General features: G+C 36.0%; 1 non-coding gene across 1 annotated transcript; it reads left to right on the top strand.

Annotated features, from left to right (window-relative positions):
- The first annotated feature begins 6,195 nt into the window (after positions 1-6,195).
- Positions 6,196-6,326, top strand: LOC118003785. Its single transcript, XR_004677418.1, has one exon. It is a non-coding gene; the product is annotated as a small nucleolar RNA SNORA18 (small nucleolar RNA).
- Positions 6,327-20,994: the final 14,668 nt, after the last annotated feature.

Below are 20,994 nucleotides of genomic sequence, written 5' to 3'. Positions count from 1 at the left end.
TTTATCATGAGATTGCAACAATTCAGTCACATCTTCAGGCTCTGCTTCTAAATCCAGTTCTCTTGCTATTTCTACCATATTTGCCATTACTTCCTCCAGTGAAGTCTTAAACCCCTCAAAGTCATCCATGAGGGTTGAAATCAACTTCTTCCAAATTCCTGTTAATGTTAATATTTTTACCTCTTCCTATGAATTATGAATGTTCCTTATGGCACCTAGAGTAGCAAATCCTTTCTAAAAGGCTTGCAGTTTAGTTTTCACAGATCCATCAGAGGAATCACTGTCTATGGCAGTTATCACATTACAAAATGTATTTCTTAAATAATAAGACTTGAAAGTCAAAATTACTTCTTGATCCATGAGCTACATAATGCATGTGTTAGCAGGCATGAAAATTAATGTTATTGTACATCTCCATCAGAGCTCTTGGGTGACCTGATGCATTGTTGATGAGAAGCAATATTTAGAAACAGATTTTTTTTTTTTTTTTTGAGCAGGTCTCAACAGTAGGTTTAGAATACTCAGTAAACCATGTTGTAAACAAATGTGTTACCATTCAGGCTTTGCTGTTCCATTTAGAGAGCACAGGTAATATAGACTTAGCATAATTCTGAAGAGCCGTAAGATTTTTGGAATGATAAATGAACACTGGCTTCAACTTAAAGTCACTAGTTGCATTATTCCCCCTAACAAGTGAGTCAGCTTATTCTTTAAAGCTTATTTGAAGAAATAATAGCTGAAACTTTCCCTAGCCTGGAGACATCCACATTCAGGAATCACAGAGCGTTCCAAACAAGATGAACCCAAGGAAGCCTACACATGATGCACAATAATTAAAATATCAAAAATTAAAGATAGAGAATTTTTAAAGCTGCAAAGAGAAGCAATTAGTTACATATAAGGGAAACCCATAAGGCTATCAGCTGATTTTTCAGCAAAAACTTTGCTGGCCAGTAGGGAGTAGTTTGATAATATTCCAAGTGCTAAAGGGAAAAAAAATCTATAACCAAGAAAACCCTAACCAGCAAGGTTATAATTCAGAATTGAAGGAAAGAAAACAGTGTCCCAGACAAACAAAGTTAAGTTTATCACCACTGGCCTTACAATAAATGTTAAAGAAACTTCTTTAAGTGGAAAATAAAAGGTAATAATTAGAAATAAAATCATGAAAGGAAAGGAGATTCACAGAATAAAAATATGTAAAATAGGCAACAATTATACATTAGAAAATGAAGGCAGGGAGTAAAAACGAAGTTCTTTTAGAATGTGTTCAACTTAAGTGACCATCAACTTATTATAGACTGCTATACACTTAGGATGTTATTTATGAACCTCTTGGAACCACAAACCAAAAACCTGTAATCGGTACACAAAAAAATAATTACAAAGCAAGCACAATACTAAAGAAACTCATCAATTACAAGGAAAGAGAGAAAGAAGGAACAGAGAGCTACAAAAGCCACCAGAAAATAATTAACAAAATGGCAATAAGTAAATATCTACCAATTATCACTTTAAATGTAAATGCTCTAAATGTTCTTATTAAAAGACAGAGTGATAGAATGAATAAAATATAAAAATAAACCAAGACCCATCTATCTATTGCTGCCTACAAGAGACTAACTTCAGACCCAAGACACATACAAATTCCAAGTGAAAGGATGAAAAAAGATATTCCATGCAAATGAAAGTGAAAAAAAAGTCAGTGTGTCATTACTTGTATCAGACAAAATAAACTTTAAAACAAAGACTAACAAAAGACAAAGCACACTACATAATAATGAAGGGATCAATCAGACAAGAGAATTTAACAATTATAAATATTTGTGCACCCTGCACTGGAGCACCTAAATACATAAAGCAAATCTTAACTGACATAAAAGGAGAAATTGACAATAATATAATAATAGTAGGGGACTTTAACACCCCACTACATCAATGGAAAAATCATCCAAGCTGACAGTCAATAAGGAAACAGTGTCTTTGAATGACACATTAGCTCGGGTGGACCTAACAGATATATCCAGAATATTCCATCCAACAACAACAGGATACACATTCTTTTGAAGTGCACATGGAACATTCTTAAGGGTAGATTACATGGTAGGCAACAAAACAAGTCTCAATAAATTTAAAAAGATGGAAATCATATCAAGCATCTTTTCCAACCAGAATGGAATGAAACTAGAAATCAATTACAAAAAAAAAAAAAAAAACTAGAAAAACACAAACACATGGAGGCTAAGCACCAGGCTAGTAAACAAGCAATGGGTCAATGAAATAAAAAAAAAAAAGATATCCAAAAATACATGGAGCCATATGAAAATGAAAACACAATAGTCCAAAATCTTTAGATGCAGTGAAAGTCATGCTAAGAGAGAAATTTGGAACAACACAGGTGTACCTCAAGAAATAAGAAAAATCTCAAACAATCTAATCTTATACCTAAGGGAACTAGAGAAAGAAGAACAAACAAAGCCCAACGTTAGTGGGAGAAATGAAATAATACAGATCAGAGGGGAAATAAATGAAATAGAGACTTAAGGAAAAAAAAAACTATAGAAAAAAATCACTGAAACCAAGAGCTGGTTCTTCGGAAAAAAAAAAATCATCAAAATTGATAAACCCTTAGCTAGATTCATCCAAAAAAAAAAGTAGAGAGGACCCAAATAAATAAAATCAGAAATGAAGGAGAAGTACAAACAACACAACAGAAATATAAAGGACTATAATAAAATACTACAAAAAATTATATGTCAATTAATTAGACAACCTAGAAAAGTTGATAAATTCCTAGAAACATCATCTTCCAGAACTAAATCAGGAAGAAATGGAAAATCTGAACAGACCAATTAGTAACAAAATTGATTCAAAGAAAAAACTCTGAGGGGCGCCTTGTTGGCTCCATCCAAAGGGCATGTGACTCTTCATCTCAGGGTCATGAGTTCAAGCTCCATCTTGGGCATAGAGATACATGCATACATACATACATACATACACAAACTTAAAAAAAAAAAACTCCAAAAGTCCAGGACCAGGTAGATTCACAGGTGAATTCTACCAAATATTCAAAAAAGAGTTAATACCTATTCTCCTCAAACTATTCCAAAAAGTAGAAGAGGAAGGAATGCTTCCAAATACATTCTATGAACCCAGCATTATCCTGATACCAAAACCAGACAGACACTACAAAAAAAGAAAACTACAGGCCAATATCCCTGATGAACATAGACACAAAAATCCTCAACCAGATATTAGCAAATTAAATTCAACAGTACATTAAAAGGATCAATGGGGTGCCTGGGTGGCTCGGTTGGTTAAGCATCCAACTCTTGATCTCAGCTCAGGTCTTAATCTCAGGGTCATGAGTTCAAGCCCCGCACTGGGCTCCACAACCAGCATGGAGCCTACTTTAAAAAAAAAAAAAAAAAAAAAAAAGAGGATCACTTACCATAATCAAGTGGGATTTATTCCAGAAATGTAAGAATTGTTCAATATCCACAAATGAGTGAATGTGATACACATTAACAAAATGAAGGATAAAAATCATATGATCATTTCAATAGATGCAGAAAAGCGTTTGACAAAATTCAACATCTGTTTATGATAAAAACTCTCCACAATGTGAGAGACATAAGGGCCACATATAAAAATTCATAGCTAACATCATGTTCACTGGTGAAAAACAAAGCTTTTCCTCCAAAATCAGGAAGACAAGGATGTCCACTCTCGCCACTTTTGTTCAACATAGTCCCACAAGTCCTAGCCACAGCAATCATACAAGAAATAAAAGGCATCCAAATTGGTAAGGAAGAAGTAAAATGGTCACTATTTGCAGATGACATGATACTATACAGAGAAAACCCTAAAGAGTCTATCAAAAAGCTATTAGAATTGATAAATATAGTTTTGGGATATAAAATTAATACACAGAAATCTGCTGTGTTTCTATAAACTAATAACAAAGCAGCAAAAAGAGAGTAAGAAAATAATTCCATTTACAATTGTACCAAAAAGAATAAAATACCTAGGAATAAACTTAACCCAGGAGGCCAAAGACCTGGTCTGTGAAAGCTACAAAACAGTGATGAGAGAAATTGAAGATGACACAAACACATGGAAAGATATTCCATGCTCGTGGACTGAAAGAACAAATATTGTTAAAATGTCCATACTGACCAAAGCAATGTACGGATTCAATGCAAACTCTTTCAAAATGCCAATAGCATTTTTCATAGAACTAGAATAATACTAAAATCTGTAGGGAGCCACAAAAGACCTCAAATAGCTAAAGCAATCTTGAAAAAGATTTAAAGGTATACTACAAAGTTATGACAATCAAAGTAATACGATACGGGGACAAAAACAAACACAGATCAATGGAACAGGATAGAGAACCCAGATAGAGAACCCAGACTGAGAACCCAGGGATAGAGAACCCACACTTGTATGGTCAATTAATCTATGGTAAAGGAGGCAAGAATATATAATGGGGAAAAGACAGCCTCTTCAACAAGTGATGTGGGAAAAACAAGATAGCTACATGCAAAAGAATGAAACTGGACCACTTCCTTACACGATACACAAAAATAAACTCAAAATAAACCCAAATGTGCTGAAACAATACAACTCCTAGAACAAAATACAGGCAGCAATCTCTTGAACATTGGCTTTTGCAACATATTTATAGATCTGTCTCCTCAGGCAAGGAAAGCAAAGAACAAAAAAATCAACTACTGGGATTACACCAAATTAAAAAAATTTTGTCCCACAAAGAAAATTATCAACAAAATGAAAAAGCAATCTGCTGAACAGAGAAGATATTTGCAAATGATAGGTCCAATAAAGGGTTAATATCTGAATTATATGAAGAACTTATATAACTCAACACCAAGAAGCCCCAAATAATTAAAAATGGTTAGAGGATCTTAATAGACATTTTCCCAAAGACATACAGATAGCAAACAGATACATGAAAAGTTGCACTTCCCTGATGATTAGCGAGGAGCATATAAACACCACAATGATATCCCTTCACACCTGTCAGAATGGCTAGTATTGAGAAAATAAATAACAAGTGTTGGTGAGGATGCGGAGAAAAAGGAACACTTGTGCAGTGTTGGTGGGAATGTACATTGGTACAACCACTGTAGTGAACAGTACAAAGATTCCTCAAAAAGTTAAAAATAGAAATGCCATATGATCTAGTAATTCCACTAGGGTGTATTTATCCAAAGAAAATGAAAACTAATTTGACAAGAACAACAGATGAAGAATTTCAGCAGATAGATGAAAATTTTAAGTCATGTGGAAATTTGAGAAATAAAAACATATCAGAGATGAAATACTCCTTTAATGGGTTTATCAGCAGACTCAACACAGCAGAGAAAAAGATTTAGTGAACCTGAAAATAGGTAAATAGAAATTATCCAAACTGAAGCACAGAAAGAAAAGAGTGAGGGGGGAAAAAACTCATTCAAGATATTGGGACATTAATTTCAAACAGAAGTAACTAAAGATACAAAAGGAGAAAAGATAAATAATGGGTCAAAATAAATATTTGAAAATAGTTATATATTTTCCAAAATTCCAGAACCGCGAAACCAAGAAGCTTAGAGAACCCCAAACAGAACACACACACACACACACATCCGAGTCAAACTGCTAGAAATCAATATTCAAGAGAAAAGCTAAATATCAATCAGAGAAATAAGAAATATTACATATTGAGAGGAAAATTTTTCTCAGAAAAACTTGTAAACCTGAAGATAATGTGACACTGTTTTACAGTACATAAACAACAGCAAGAAAAAGGTCAGCTCAGTATTTCATGCCCAGCAAAAAAATCTTTCAAAAATAATGATTAAATAAAAACTTTTTTAGACAAAGAGAATGCATTATCAGCTCTGGTGCAGTATGAATGTTAAAGGGTAATTCTTCTGGCAGAAAGACTGAAACTAGATTGAAATTTGGATTCATACAAAAAATTGAAGAGTCCTGATGATGGTAAAAAGTGGAGACAGATTTTTTTAAAGTTTTTCTCTAGAATTTTTAAAAGATTATTAGTTGTCTAAAGCCTAAGTAATAACTATGTATTATGAGGTTAATGACATATATAGAGGCAAAAAATAAATCAATAGCACAAAGGATAGAACAGTGGAAATGAAACTATACTGTTAGAAATTATATTATTTGGTTGAGGTCTATCCCAATGGGGCTTTTTCTGTAGACCTATATGGTTGGAAACGCCTCATAGAGTGTATGTGTGGGTTCCTTTATTCACAGAACTGTGTGTTAGATCTGTGGGAAAGAACTACAAGATATCTATCTGCTAAAACTCTGTGAAAGACCTAATAGTTAAATTTTTTAAATCTTAGGTACTGGCATATCCCAACCATCTGTACAGTTGTAGGGTGTGATAGTTTAGGGATGAATAGGATTTGGATTCATTTACATTTAGAGGGTATTTGAAATTGAGAACCAGGCAGATCCATCTACTCTGACCCTAAACGTGGTCCTAAAGTAGAGAAACTGAATCCCAAAGATTACAGGACTGACAGTGACAACTGTGAATTGAATAAAAGTTCTTTTTAAAAGGGCAATTTTGAAGAACATGATTCTGACTTTGGAGGACCTACAGTGACTGGCAGTGGAAGGAATCACATATAAGATTCCTGAAATAAAAATTTATTGACTTCTGGGTGCCTGGGTGGTTCAGTCAGTTGAGTGTCTGACTCTTGATTTCAGTTCAGGTCATGATCTTAGGGTCCTGAGATCGAGCCCCATGTTGGGCTCCCTGCTCAGCAGGGAGGCTGCTTGAGAATTTTCTCTCTCTCTCTTGCACTCGCTCTCTCTTGCACTCTAAAATAAATACCTAATTCTTTTTTAAAAAATTTTATTGAGTTTTAAAAAAGATATATTATTTGAAGGTTAAGTGTGAAAACTTTAAAAAAGTATATTGTGAATCCAAAGCAAAAACTTAAAGAAAAATACATTAAATTAGTAAGCCAATAATAGAGACAAATGAATTTAAAATACCTAATAAATTTGAAAGAACATAGGAAAAGAGAATAAAAGCAAAGAAGAGATGGTTAAGTGGAAAACAACTAGCAAGATGGTAGATGTAAATCCAATCACAACAATGATTACATAAGATAAAAATAATCTAAAACAATTAAAAGGTAGAGATTGTCAGATTGAAAGAAAAAGCCATCCACAGGATGTTGCTTTAAATATAAAGATACAGATATATAATAACAATGTCCACAATAGCCAAACTGTGGAAGAAGCCAAGATGCCCTTCAACAGATGATTGGATAAAGAAGATGTGGTTCATATATACAATGGAATAGGACTCAGCCATCAGAAAGGATGAACACCCACCATTTGTATCAATATGGATGGAACTGTAGGGGATTGTGCTAAGTGAAATAAGTCAAGCAGAGAAAGACAATTATCATATGGCTTCACTTACATGTGGAACATAAGTAATAATGCGGAGGACATTAGGGGAAGGGAAAATTGAAGGGGGTGAAATCAGAGGGGGAGATGAACCATGAGACTATGGACTCCGGGAAACAATCTGAGGGTTTCAGAGGGGAGGGGGGTGGGGGGAGGGGGTAACTCGGTGATGGGCAATAAGGAGGACATGTGATGTGATGAGCACTGGGTGTTATAGGCAACTAATGTATCACTGAACATTATATCAAAAACAAACAAAAAGAATGGAAAAATATTTACTATGTGAACACTAGTCAAAAAGAAGCTAGAGAGATTATATTAATGTCAAACAAAGTTAACTTCAGAGTATTTCCAAGGTAAAGAGAAGCATTTATCTATGAATAAATGGGCCAATTCATCAAGAAGACCAGACAACCCTAAATATCTTTGCACCTAATAACAGAGCAAGTTATCTAAGGGACAACTGATAGAACTAAAAGGAAAAACAGACAAATACACAACTATATATGGAGACTTCAGTGTTCTTCTCTTAGGATTTGATACAAGTACCAAACAAATCAGCGATGATATAGATGACTTGAGCAGCACCTTCAACTAACTTGATCTAATTGATATGAATAGATTACTCCACCCAGAAGTAGTAGAATAAGGATTTTTTCAAGGGAGCACCAAACATTCATCAAGATAGACTATATAATGCGCCATAAAACAAATCTTAACAAATTTAAAAGGACTGAAATCATGCAAGTATGCTCTCTGAACCTATCAGTCTTAATAATTAACATTTCTATATTAAAAACCTGGAAAAGAAGAGCAAGTTTTATTATAATAAGGAGAAAGACAACAAATGATAAAGAATAGTAAAATGAAATAGAGAAGAGAAAAATACAGAACATACATGAAAGTAAAAGCTAGTTCTTTAAAAATTTCAGTAAAATGTATAAACTGTTAGCCACACTGATCTAGAAGAAGGAAGACACAACTTATCAATATTGAGAATGACAGAAAAGTCACTACAGATGTCAAAGATATTAAAAAGATAATAAGGAAAAATTAGGAACTTAGGGCCAATAATTTGATAACTTAGACAAAATGGGTGACTTAAAAGACACTAAACTACCAAAACTCACTTAAAAAAAAAATACATAACCTGAGTAACCTAGTTTATTAAATAAATTGAAAGCCTAGTTTTAAAAGTCCCCACAAAGAAAACTTCATGCTCAGATGATTTCACTGATGAATTCTACCAGACACTTAAGGAAAAAAATAACAATTCTACTCAAATCTCTTCCAAATTCATTATATTAGGCCAGCATTACCCTGACACCAAAACCAAACAAAACATGGAAGAAAAATAAATTTGAAAAGTCTTCAACAAAGTATTAGCAAACTGAATCCACCACTATGAAGGAAGAACATATCATGACCAAGTAGGGTCAAGGCAAAATTGGTTCTATATTTGAAAAATCAATCAGTGTAATCCACCACTAAACAGAAAAAAAGAAAAAGCCCATGATGATCTCAATAGATGCAGGAAAGAAAAAAAAACAAAAAACAAAAAAACACTTAAATACATTCAACATCCATTTGTGATAAACTTTCTCAGCAAACTAGTATAAATGCCATGCCTGAAACTGGTAATGAATGCATATGAAAACCTCTAGTTACCCTCACACTTAGTGGTGAGAGACTAAATGCTTTCCCTTTCAAATTGAGTCTGTTCTCACTGCTTTCATTCAACAACCATTAAAGGACCTAGGTACAACAATAATAAGGTAAGGAAAAGGGCATCTCAGTGGCCCAGTCAGTTAAGCAGCTGACTCTTGGTTCAACTCAGGTTGTGATCTCAGGGTCATGAGGCTGAGTCCCACATTGGGCTCCATGCTCAGCATGGAGTCTGCTTGAGAGGCTCTCTCCCTCTCCCTCTGCCCCTCCTACTCATGCTCACTCTCCCTCTCTCTCTCAAGTAAATCTTAATAATAATAATAATAATAATAATAATAATAATTAGATAAGGAAATAAAGAGCATTCAATTTGAAAGGACCAAGTCTTTTTCACAGATGACTAGATTATTTGCACAGAGAATACCACAGAATCTATTTTATTTTTTTATTTTATTTTTTTAAAGATTTTATTTATTTATTTGAGAGAGAGAATGAGATAGAGAGAGCATGAGAAAGGGAAGGTCAGAGAGAGAAGCAGACTCCCCGCCGAGCAGGGAGCCCGATGCGGGACTCGATCCCGGGACTCCAGGATCATGACCTGAGCCGAAGGCAGTCGCTTAACCAACTGAACCACCCAGGCGCCCCCAGAATCTATTTTAAAATGTTGCAAAAATTGATAGGTAAGTTTAGCAAGGTGACAAGTTTTAAGGCCAATATACAAAAATCAACTGCATATACTAGTATGAAACTGAATAAAGGAAACTTCATTTAAAATGGAATCAGGACAAAAAATAAAATAAAATAAAAATAAAATGGAGTCAGGAGAGAGGAAGTAAAACTGCCAAATTCATTCTACTAGGCATGCATTACCCAGATACCAAAACCAGATAAAGACACCACAAAAAAGATAACTACAGGTGAGTATCTCTGATGAACACCAATGCAAAAATCCTCAACAAACCAAATCCAAAAATACATTTAAAAAAATCATTCACTACCATCAAATGGGATTTATTCCCAGGATGCAAGTGTGGTTCAATATTTGCAAAATCAATCAATGTGATACATCACATCAGTAAGAGAAAAGATAAAAACCATATGATCATTTTAACAGATGTAGAAAAAGCATTTGACAAAGTACAGCACCATTCCTGATAAAAATTCTCAACAAAATAGGTTTAGAGGAAATACACCTCAACATAATAAAGGCCTTATGTGAAAAACCCACAGCTAACATCATACTCAATGGTGAAAAACTAAGAGCTGTTCCCCTAAGATCAGGAATAAGACAAGGATGTCCATGCTCACCACTTTTATTCAATGTAGTACTGGAAGTCCTAGCCACAGCAATCAGACAACAGAAAGAAATAAAAGGCATCCAAAATGGTAAGGAAGAAGTAAAACTTTCTGTTTGCAGATGACATGATATTCTATATAGGAAACCCTAAAGATGCCACCAAAAAACTACTAGAACTGATAAACAAATTCAGTAAGTTTGCAGGATACAAAAATCAATGTACAGAAATCTATTGTATTTCTATACACTAATAATGAAGCAACAGAAAGAGAAATTAAGAAAGCAATCCCATTTACAATTGCACCAAAAGAATAAAGTACCTAGGAATAAACTTAACCCAGGAGGTGAAAGATCTGTACTCTGAAAACTATAAAACACTGATGAAAGAAATTAAAGATGACACAAACAGATGGAAAGATAATCCATGCTCATGGATTGGAAAAACAAATACTGTAGAAATATTTATGTGACCCAAAGCAATCTACACATTTAATGCAATCCCTAGCAAAACAAGGATTTTTCACAGAACTAGAATATCCCTAAAATTGGTATGGAACCACAAAAGAATAGCCTGAATAGCCAAAACAACCTTGAGGAAAAAATACAAAGATGGAGGTATCACAATTCCAGATTTCAAGTTATACTACAAAGCTGTAGTAGTCAAAACAGTATGGTACTGGTACAGAAATAGACACATAGATCAATCGAACAGACAGAAAGTTGAGAAACAAAGCCACGATTATATGATCAATTAATCTTCAAAAAAGCGGCAAGAATATGCCATGGGAAAAAGACAGTCCCTTCAACAAATGATGTTGGGAAAACTGGACAGCTACATGTAAAAGAATTAAACTAGACCACTTTTTTTTTTTTTTTAAGATTTTATTTATTTATTTGACAGAGAGAGTCACAGCGAGAGCAGGAACACAAGCAGGGTGAGTGGGAGAGGGAGAAGCAGGCTTCCCACTGAGCAGGGAGCCCGATGCGGGACTCGATCCCAGGACCCTGGGATCATGACCTGAGCCGAAGGCAGTCGCTTAACCGACTGAGCCACCCAGGCGCCCCTAGACCACTTTCTTTTACCATACACAAAATAAACTCAAAATGAATTAAAGGCCTAAATGTGAGACAGGAATCCATCAAAATCCTAGAGGAGAACATGGGCAATAATTTCTCTGACATTGGCCATAGCAACATTTTTCTATATATGTCTCCTGAGGCAAGGGAAATAAAAGCAAAAATAAACTACTAGGACTACATCAAAATTAAAAGCTTCTGCACAGCAAAGGAAACAATCGATAAAACTAAAGGGCAATCTTCAGAATGGTAGAAGGTATTTGCAAATGACATATCCTATAAAGGGTTAGTATTCAAATCTATAACTTATAGAACTCAACACCAAAAAACAATCCAATTTAAAAATAAGCAGAAGACATGAACAGACATTTCTTCAAAGAAGACACACAGATGGCCAACAGACACATGGAAAGATGCTCAACAACACTCATCAGAGAAATACAAATAAAAACTACAATGAGATATCACCTCCCAACTGACAGAATGGCTAAAACCAAAATCACAAGAAACAACAAGTATTGGCGAGGATGTGGAGAAATGGGAACCCTCATGCACTGTTGGTGGGAATGCAAACTGGTGCAGCCATTGTGGAAAACAGTATGGAGGTTCCTCAAAAATTTAAGAATAGAACTACCCTATGATCCAGCAATTTCACTACTAGGTATTTACCCAAAAAATACAAAACCACTAATTCAAAGATATACAAGCACCTCTATGTTTATTGCAGCATTATTTCCAATAACCAAACTATGAAATCTTGCCATTTGCAATGATATGGATGGAGCTAGAGAGTATAGAGCTAAGTGAAATAAGTCACAGAAAGACAAATACCTTATGATTTCACTCATATGTGGAATTTAAGAAAAAACAAACAAAAAATGAACAAAAGAAGAAAAAGAAAGAGAGAGACACAAACCAAGAAACAGACTTAACTATAGAGAGCAAACTGATGGTTATCAGAGGGGAGGTGGGTGGGGAAATGGGTGAAATAGGTGATGGGGATTATCATGATGAGCACTGAGTAATAAATACAATTGTTCAATCACAATATTATACACCTGAAACTAATATAACACTGTATGTTAACTACACTGGAATTAAGATTTAAAAAACTTATTAAAAAAATAACTTAAAGGAAGACTTAAGATGGCAGAGGAATAGGCAACCCTAAGTCCACTGGTCCCTGGAATTCAGCTAGATAGGTTACCAAATCATTCTGGACACCTGTGAAATCAGAGATCTGAGAAAAGAATTGCTGCAATCCTACAAATAGAAAAGTGACCACTTTTTGGAAGGTAGAGGTATGGAGAAGCGAATCTGGGGCGATTTATTGGAGGTTACTGCGAGGGGAGGGAGCCTTCTTAAGGAGGTTATGGCAAAGTATTATAAGAAGTGGAGCACAAAATTGGAACTTCCAGAAGTCAGCTACGGTGGGGGACATCCCTGGCTTAAAGGTGCTCAGGTGGGGAAGTGGGGTAGAATCCTAGGTGGGACAGTGTGGTCTCAGGATTCCCAGGGCCACAAAAAAGAATGGAGGTGCCTGAGTGTGGCAGAGCCCAGGCATCGGAGCGGGGAAGCCAGATGAAAACAGCAAGTCTGGGTGCTGACTTTCTGCTCTGTGTTGCCATAAACTACAAACCACTGCACAGTTGTGCAAGTGCTCTCCAGGCAAGGGCCCAGCAAAAGGCAGAAGCTTGGCAAGACCCCCCTCTCTGCCCCAAGAGGAACAGTACAGGTGCATGCCACAGGAGTCTGTAAAGTTTGGAGACTCAAAACTGGGTCATGTACCGGAGATAAACACACTCAGTCGCAGGCTGGGTAAACACAGAGTTTGGACAGAAACCAGGGAGACAACAGTGATTGACAGCTTTTCTGTGAGGGCGCACTGAAGAGTGGGGGTGCAAACTTTCAGCTCTGGGGCTAGAGATGGGATGTTACTATCTTTATTCCCCACCCCACACCCCCCCCTCCCCATTGGTGCTGAAAGCCTTCATGGAGCAAAACAGTGCTACATAGTGCAATCCCAAACCACTTACACAGAGCTTGGCCCCCTGCCAAGGGAGGTGCAATTCCACCAGGGCAAGGGCACCTGAGAATCAGCACAACAGGCCCCTCCCCCAGGAGACCAGCAGGAACAACCAGCTCGCACCAAGTTGATCATAGAGAACTGCAAAACCTCAGCTCTCGGGGGGAAAAAAGTATACAGCAATCGTGTTTGTTTGTTTGTTTTTATTATTATTATATTCTTTAGTCTTTCAGGTTTTTCTCAGCCATTTTATTTTTTCAATTCTTTTTTTTAATTTTTATATATAGGTTTTATTTATTTATTTTTGGTTTCCTTTCATTGTATTTTTTTTGTAAATATATATATATATATATATATATATATATATATATATATACACACACTAATATATATATATATATATTAGTTTTCTTTTATATATAAAACTAATATATATATATTAGTTTTTCTTTCTTTCCTATTTTGGGATCTTGTTTCTTTTAACAAACAGACCAAAATACACCCAGGATCTAGTTTATTGTTTTGTTCTGCTTTACTTCTTGTTTGATTTTTTCTTATTTTTTTTTTTTTCTGTTTTCTGTTTTCTTCTGGTTTTGTTTGTTTTTTTCTGGTGCTATTTTTTTTTTATTTTTTAATTGTTATGTTAATCACCATAGATTACATCATTAGTTTTTGATGTAGTGTTCCATGATTCATTGTCTGGTGCTATTTTTGTCTTTTCTCTCTTCTATTCTTTTTTGGACATAATGATGATGAGATGGAGAAATTCACCCCAAAAGAAAGAACAGGAAGAAGTACTAATTCAAGGAATTTAGGCAATATAGATATAAGTAAAAGGTCAGAAATAGAATTCAAAACAACAATTATAAAGATACTAGCTGGGCTTGAAAAAAGCATGGAAGACACTAGAGAATCCCTTACTGTAGAAATAGAATAAAAATCTAATCAGGCCAAAATTTAAAATGCTATTACTGAGATGCAGTAAAAAATGGAGGCTCTAACAGCGAGGATAAATGAGACAGAAGAGAGAGTCAGTGATACAGAAGACAAAATGATGGAAAATAACGAAGCTGAGAAAAAGGAAAAACAACTACTGGATTATGAACGGAGACTTCGAGAAATTAGTGATACCATAATGTGAAATAATATCCGAATAATAGGGGTCCCCAAAGATGGGGGGGGGGCCAGAAGGTTTACATGAACAAATTATAGCTGAGAATTTCCCTAATCAGGGGAAGGAAACAGGCATTCGGGTCCAGGAGGCACAAAGAACCCCCCTCAAAAATCGATAAAAATAGGTCAACACCTCAACATACCATAGGGAAATTTGCAATTTCAGGGATAAAGAGAAAATCCTGAAAGCAGCTCAGGACAAGAGGTCCTTAACCTACAAGGATAGACACATAAGGCTGGCAGCAGACCCGTCGACAGAGACCTGGTAGACCAGAAAGGACTGGCATGATATATTCAATGTGCTAAATTGGAAAATTATGTAGCCAAGAATATTTTATCCAGGAAGGCTATCATTCAGAATAGAAGGAGAGATAAAGAGTTTCCAAGAGAAACAAAAACTAAAGGAATTTGTGGACACTAAACCAGCCCTGCAAGAAATATTAAAGGGGATCCTTTGAGCAAAGAGAGAGCCCAAAAGTAACAAAGACCAGAAAGAAACAGAGACAATCTACAGAAATAGCAACTTTACAGGTAATACAATGGCACTAACTTCATATCTTTTAATAATTACTCTGAATGTAAAAAGACTAAATGCTCCAAAGACACAGGGTATCAGATTACATAAAAAGAAAAAACAAGACCCATCAATATGCTGTCTATAAGGGACTCATTTTAGACTCAAAGACACCTCCAGATTAAAAGTGAGGGGGTGGAGAACCATTTATCAAAAGAAAGCTGGAGTAGCCATACTTATATCAGACAAAGTACATTTTAAACCAAACACTGTAATAAGAGATGTAGAAGGACACTATATCACAATAAAAGGGTCTATCCAACAAGAATGTCTAACAATTATAAATATTTATGCCCCTAATGTGGGAGCAGCCAATTATATAAACCAATTACTAACAAAATTAAAGAAACACATTGATAATAATACAGTAATAGTAAGGGACTTTAACCTCCAACTCACAGCAATGGACAAATCATCTAAGCACATCAAGAAGGAAATAAGGGCTTTGAATGACACACTGGACCAGATGGACTTCACAGATATATTCATCATGTTCCATTCTAAAGCAACAAAAGACACATTCTTCTCAAGTGCACATGGAACATTCTCCAGAATAGATCACATACTAGGTCACAAATCAGGTCTCCACCTATACCAAAAGACTGGGATTATTCCCTGCATGTTCTCAGATCACAATGCTTTAAAACTTGAACTCAAGGGGCACCTGGATGGCTCAGATGGTTAAGCGTCCACCTTCGGCTCAGGTCATGATACCAGGGTCCTGGGATTGAGCCCCGCATCAGGCTCCCTGCTTGGCGGGGAGCCTGCTTCTCCCTCTCCCTCTACTGTTCCCCCTGCTTGTGCTCTCTCATGCTCTCTGTCAAATAAATAAATAAAATCTTAAAAATAATAATAATAAAAAATTTTAAATAAAATAAAACTTGTACTCAAGATAAAATTTGGAAAGAACTCAAACACATGGAGGTTAGAGAGCATCCTACTAAAGAATGAATGGGTCAGCCAGGAAATTAAAAAGAATCCAAAAAATACATGGAAGCAAATGAAAATGAAAACAACAGTTCAGAACCTTTGGGTGCAGCAAAGACGGTCCTAAGAGGGAAATATATAGCAATACAGGCCTTTCTCAAGAAACTAGAAAAGTCTCAAATACACAAGCTAGCCTTACACCTAAAGGAGTTCTGGAAAAAGAACAGCAAATAAAGCCTAAATCAAGCAGGAGAAGAGAAATAAAGATAAGAGCAGAAATTAATGATAAAGAAAATAAAGAAAAACAAAACAAACAGTAGAACAGATCAACAAAACTAGGAGCTGGGTCTTTGAAATAATTCTTTCTTAGTAAGATTGATAAACCCCTAGCCAGGCTTATCAAAAAGAAAAGAGAAAGGACCCAAATTAACAAAATCATGAATGAAAGAGGAGAGATCACAACCAACACCCAAGAAATACAAACAATTAAGAGAATATTATGAGCAATTATATGCCAACAAATTAGGCAAATCTGGAAGAAAGGGATACATTCCTAGAATCATATAAACTACCAAAACTGAAACAGGAAGAAATAGAAAACCTGGGCAGACCCATAACCAGCAAGGAAATTGAATCAGTAATCAAAAAATCTCCCAACACACAAGAGTCCAGGGGCCGATGGCCTCCCAGCAGAATTCAACCAAACATTTAAAGAAGAATTGATACCTAGTCTTCTAAAGCTGTTTCAAATAATAGAAATGGAAGGAAAATTTCCAAATTAATTCTATGAGGCCAGCATTACCTTGATCCCAAAACCAGACAAAGACTCCACCAAAAAGGAAAATTACAGACCCCTATTCCTGATGAACATGGGTGCAAAAACTCTCACCAGGATACTAGTAATAGGATCCAACAGTACATGAAAAGGATTATTCACCACAACCAAATGGAATTTATTCCTGGGCTGCAAGGATGGTTCAACATTTACAAATCACTCAGTGTGAACACTACATAAAAGAAAGGACAAGAACCATAGGATCCCCTCAATAGATGCAGAAAAAACATTTGACAAAATACAGCATCCTTCCTTGATAAAAACTTTCTGCAGTATAGGGATAGAGGGAACATACCTCAATATCATAAATGCCATATACAAAAAAAAAACGCACAGTGAATATCAACCTCAATGGGGAAAAACTGAAAGCTTTCCCCCTAAGGTCAGGAACATGGCAGGGATGTCCACTATCACCACTGCTATTCAACATAGTACTAGAAGTCCTAGCTTCAGCAATCTGACAACAAAAAGAAATAAAAAGCATCTGAATCAGCAAAGAAGTCAAATTCTCACTCTTTGCAGATGACTGACACTCTATTTACCAATAGAAAACCCAATAAACTCGGGCGCCTGGGTGGCTCAGTTGTTAAGCGTCTGCCTTCGGCTCAGGTCGTGATCCCAGGGTCCTGGGATTGACCCCCACATCGGGCTCCCTGTTCAGCGGGAAGCTTGCTTCTCCCTCTCCCACTCCCCCTGCTTGTGTTCCCTCTGTTGCTGTCTCTCTCTCTGTCAAATAAATAAAATCTTTTTAAAAAAAGAAAAGAAAACCCAATAAACCACCCCAAAATTGCTAGAACTGATAGAGGAATTCAGCAGTCACAGGATATAAAAATCAATGCACAGAAGTCAGTTGCATTTTTATATACCAATAATGAAGCAGCAGAAAGAGAAATCAAGGAATCGATCCCATTTATAACTGCACCAAAAATCATAAGATACTTAGGAATAAACCTAAATTACCAAACCTAAATTACCATTTGTACAAAATACAAATTTCTGTACTCTGAAAACTATAGAACACTTATGAAAGAAATGGAGGAAGATGCAAAGAAATAGAACATTCGCTCATGGATTGCAAGAATAAATATTGTTAAAATGTCTGTGTTACCCAAAACAATCTCCACATTCAATGCAAGCTCTATCAAAATACCATCAACTTTTTCCACAGAGCTGGAACAAACAATCTTAAAATTTGTATGGAACCAGAAAAGGCCCTCAATATCCAAAGGAATGTTGAAAAAGAAAACAAAGCTGGCACACAGTGCCAGACTTCAAGCTCTATTACAAAGCTGTCATCATCAAGACAGTATGGTACTGGCACAAAAACAGACACATACATCAATGGAACAGAATAGCGAGCCCAGAAAAGGACCTCCAACTCTATGGTCAACTAATCTTTGACAAAGCAGGAAAGAATATCCAATGGAAAAAAGACGGTCTCTTCAACAAATGGTGTTGGGAAAATTCTGCCACAAGCAAAAGAATGAAACTGGACCACTTTCTTACACCATACACAAAGATAAACTCGGAAAGGATGAAAGACCTAAATGTGAGACAGGAATCCATCAAAATCCTAGAGGAGAACACAGGCAGCAACCTCTTGGACCTTGGCCGCAGTCACTTCTTCCTAGACACATCGCCAAAGGCAAGGGAAATAAAAGCAAAAATGAACTACTGGGATTTCATCAACTTAAAAAGCTTTTGCACAGCAGAAGAAACAGTCAACAAAACTAAAAGACAACCTACAGAATGAGAGAAGATATTTGCAAATGACATATCAGATAAAGGGTTAGTATTCAAGATCTATAAAGAATTTATCAAACTCAACACCCAAAAAAACAAATAATCCAGTCAATAAATGGGCAGAAGACATGAATAAACACTTTTCCAAAGAAGACATGCAGATGGCTAACAGACATATGAAAAAATGCTCAACATCCCTCGGCATCGAGGAAATACAAATCAAAACCACAATGAGATGTCACTTCACTCCAGTCAGAATGGCTAAAATTGACAAGCCAGGAAACGACAGATGTTGGTGAGGATGCAGAGAAAGGGGAACCCTCTTACACTGTTGGTGGGAATGCAAACTGTGCAGCCACTCTGGAAAACAGTTTCCTCAAAAGTTGAAAATAGAGCTACCATATGACCCACCAATTGCACGACTAGGTATTTACACAACATAAATAAAATAAGACAAAAACAGAGAGGGAGACAAACCATAAGAGACTCTTAACTATAGGGAACAAACTGAGATTTGCTGGAAAGGAGGTGGGTGGGGGGATGGGGTAACCGAGTGATAGGCACTAAAGAGGGCATGTGATGTTATAAGCACTGGGTGTTACATGCAACTGATGAATCACTAAATTCTACCTCTGAGGGGCGCCTGGGTGGCTCAGTCATTAAGCATCTGCCTTCGGTTCAGGTCATGATCCCTGGGTCCTGGGGATCAAGCCCCACATCAGGCTCCCTGCTCCGCGGGAAGCCTGTTTCTCCCTCTCCCACTCCCCCTGCTTGTGTTCCCTCTCTTGCTGTCTCTCTCTCTGCCAAATAAATAAATAAATAAATAAATAAATAAATAAATAAATAAAATCTTTTAAAAAAATTCTACCTCTGAAACCAATATACTCTATGTTAATTAAATCGAATTTAAATTTAAAATTTAAAAAATTAAAAAAATAATAACTTAAAATTTAAATTTAAAAACATGGAGTCAGGAGGCCAGAAGGGGGAGTTGAATTCCACTCCAGGATCTCCACTGCAGTCCTAATAAGAAGAAAGACTTTCTCCTTGCCCAGCAACAAGCTCAGCCAATAAAAAAGTACAACTCAGTCAATACAAAACCGTCCCCACTCTGAACTCTCACTTTCTTCCAATGGACTTTCATTCAAAAAGCCACTCCCAACTTTCTCCTTTTCTCTATAAAGTATCATTCTTCTCGTTTATCTCCAGACTTGCCTGTGGTTTGCCAGAGCTTTCAAGCCCTGTTTTGCAATTCCTCTGTTATTCCGAAATAAACCCATTTTGCTGGTAAAATAAGTGGGTGTTTTACTTTTAAGGTCACCACTAACCATGAACTATTAGAAACCTAAATTTTCAAACAGTATCATTTACAAGCACATTATAAAACATGAGAAATCACAAGTACCATAAGATACCACTGTAGATCTACTAAAATGAGTACAATTAATATGACTGACAATACCAAGTGCTTTTGAAGATGCAAAGCAACTTGAACATTCATACTTTGATTGTAACATTGTGCGTTTCCATCAGCACTTTGGAAAATAGTTTAGCAGTTTCTTACGAAGTTTAACATATATTTACCATATGACCCAATGAACTCATTCCCATGTATTTACCTAAGAAAAACTTAGGTCCATAGAAGGACTTTATGCACAATAGTCAAAACAGCTTCATGACAATAGTAAAAAACTGGAAAGGAACCAAATGTCTATCAACTGGTAAATGGCTAAGCAAATTGTGATGTAACAAAATAGTATTAGATTATTCAACAATAAAAAGGAATGAACTGATACCTACAACAACATGGCTTAAACTCAAAAGCATTATGCTAAGTGGAAAAGCCTCATATTGTATGATCCATTTATAGAAGTACTTGGGAAAGGCAAAACTCCAAAGACAAAAAGTTCAATTAGATTGGGGCTGGGAATAAGGAGAGGCAATAGACAAAGGGTCAGAAGAGAATTTGGGGGGTAAATGGTCTATATCTGGTGGTATTGGTTACCACCTTAATACACTTGTCAAATATTATTCAACTATAAACTTTAAAAGAGTGCATCTGATCCTAAGTTATACCTCAGTAAGGAGGGAGGAAGGACACTGGACAGCTCACAGCATCTCTTAGAGAGCTGGAGAACCAGGTTTGGAGGCTAAGCAGCCAGCAGCAATGCCCAAAATCATGCTGGGGAGATGGCAAAGTAAAGACATCATTGCTG

The sequence above is a fragment of the Mirounga leonina genome, unplaced genomic scaffold (genome assembly GCF_011800145.1).
Source record: "Mirounga leonina isolate KUSES-001 unplaced genomic scaffold, KU_Mleo_1.0 Mir_91, whole genome shotgun sequence".
Taxonomy (NCBI): domain Eukaryota; kingdom Metazoa; phylum Chordata; class Mammalia; order Carnivora; family Phocidae; genus Mirounga; species Mirounga leonina.
This window is presented reverse-complemented; position numbering and strand designations above follow the sequence as displayed.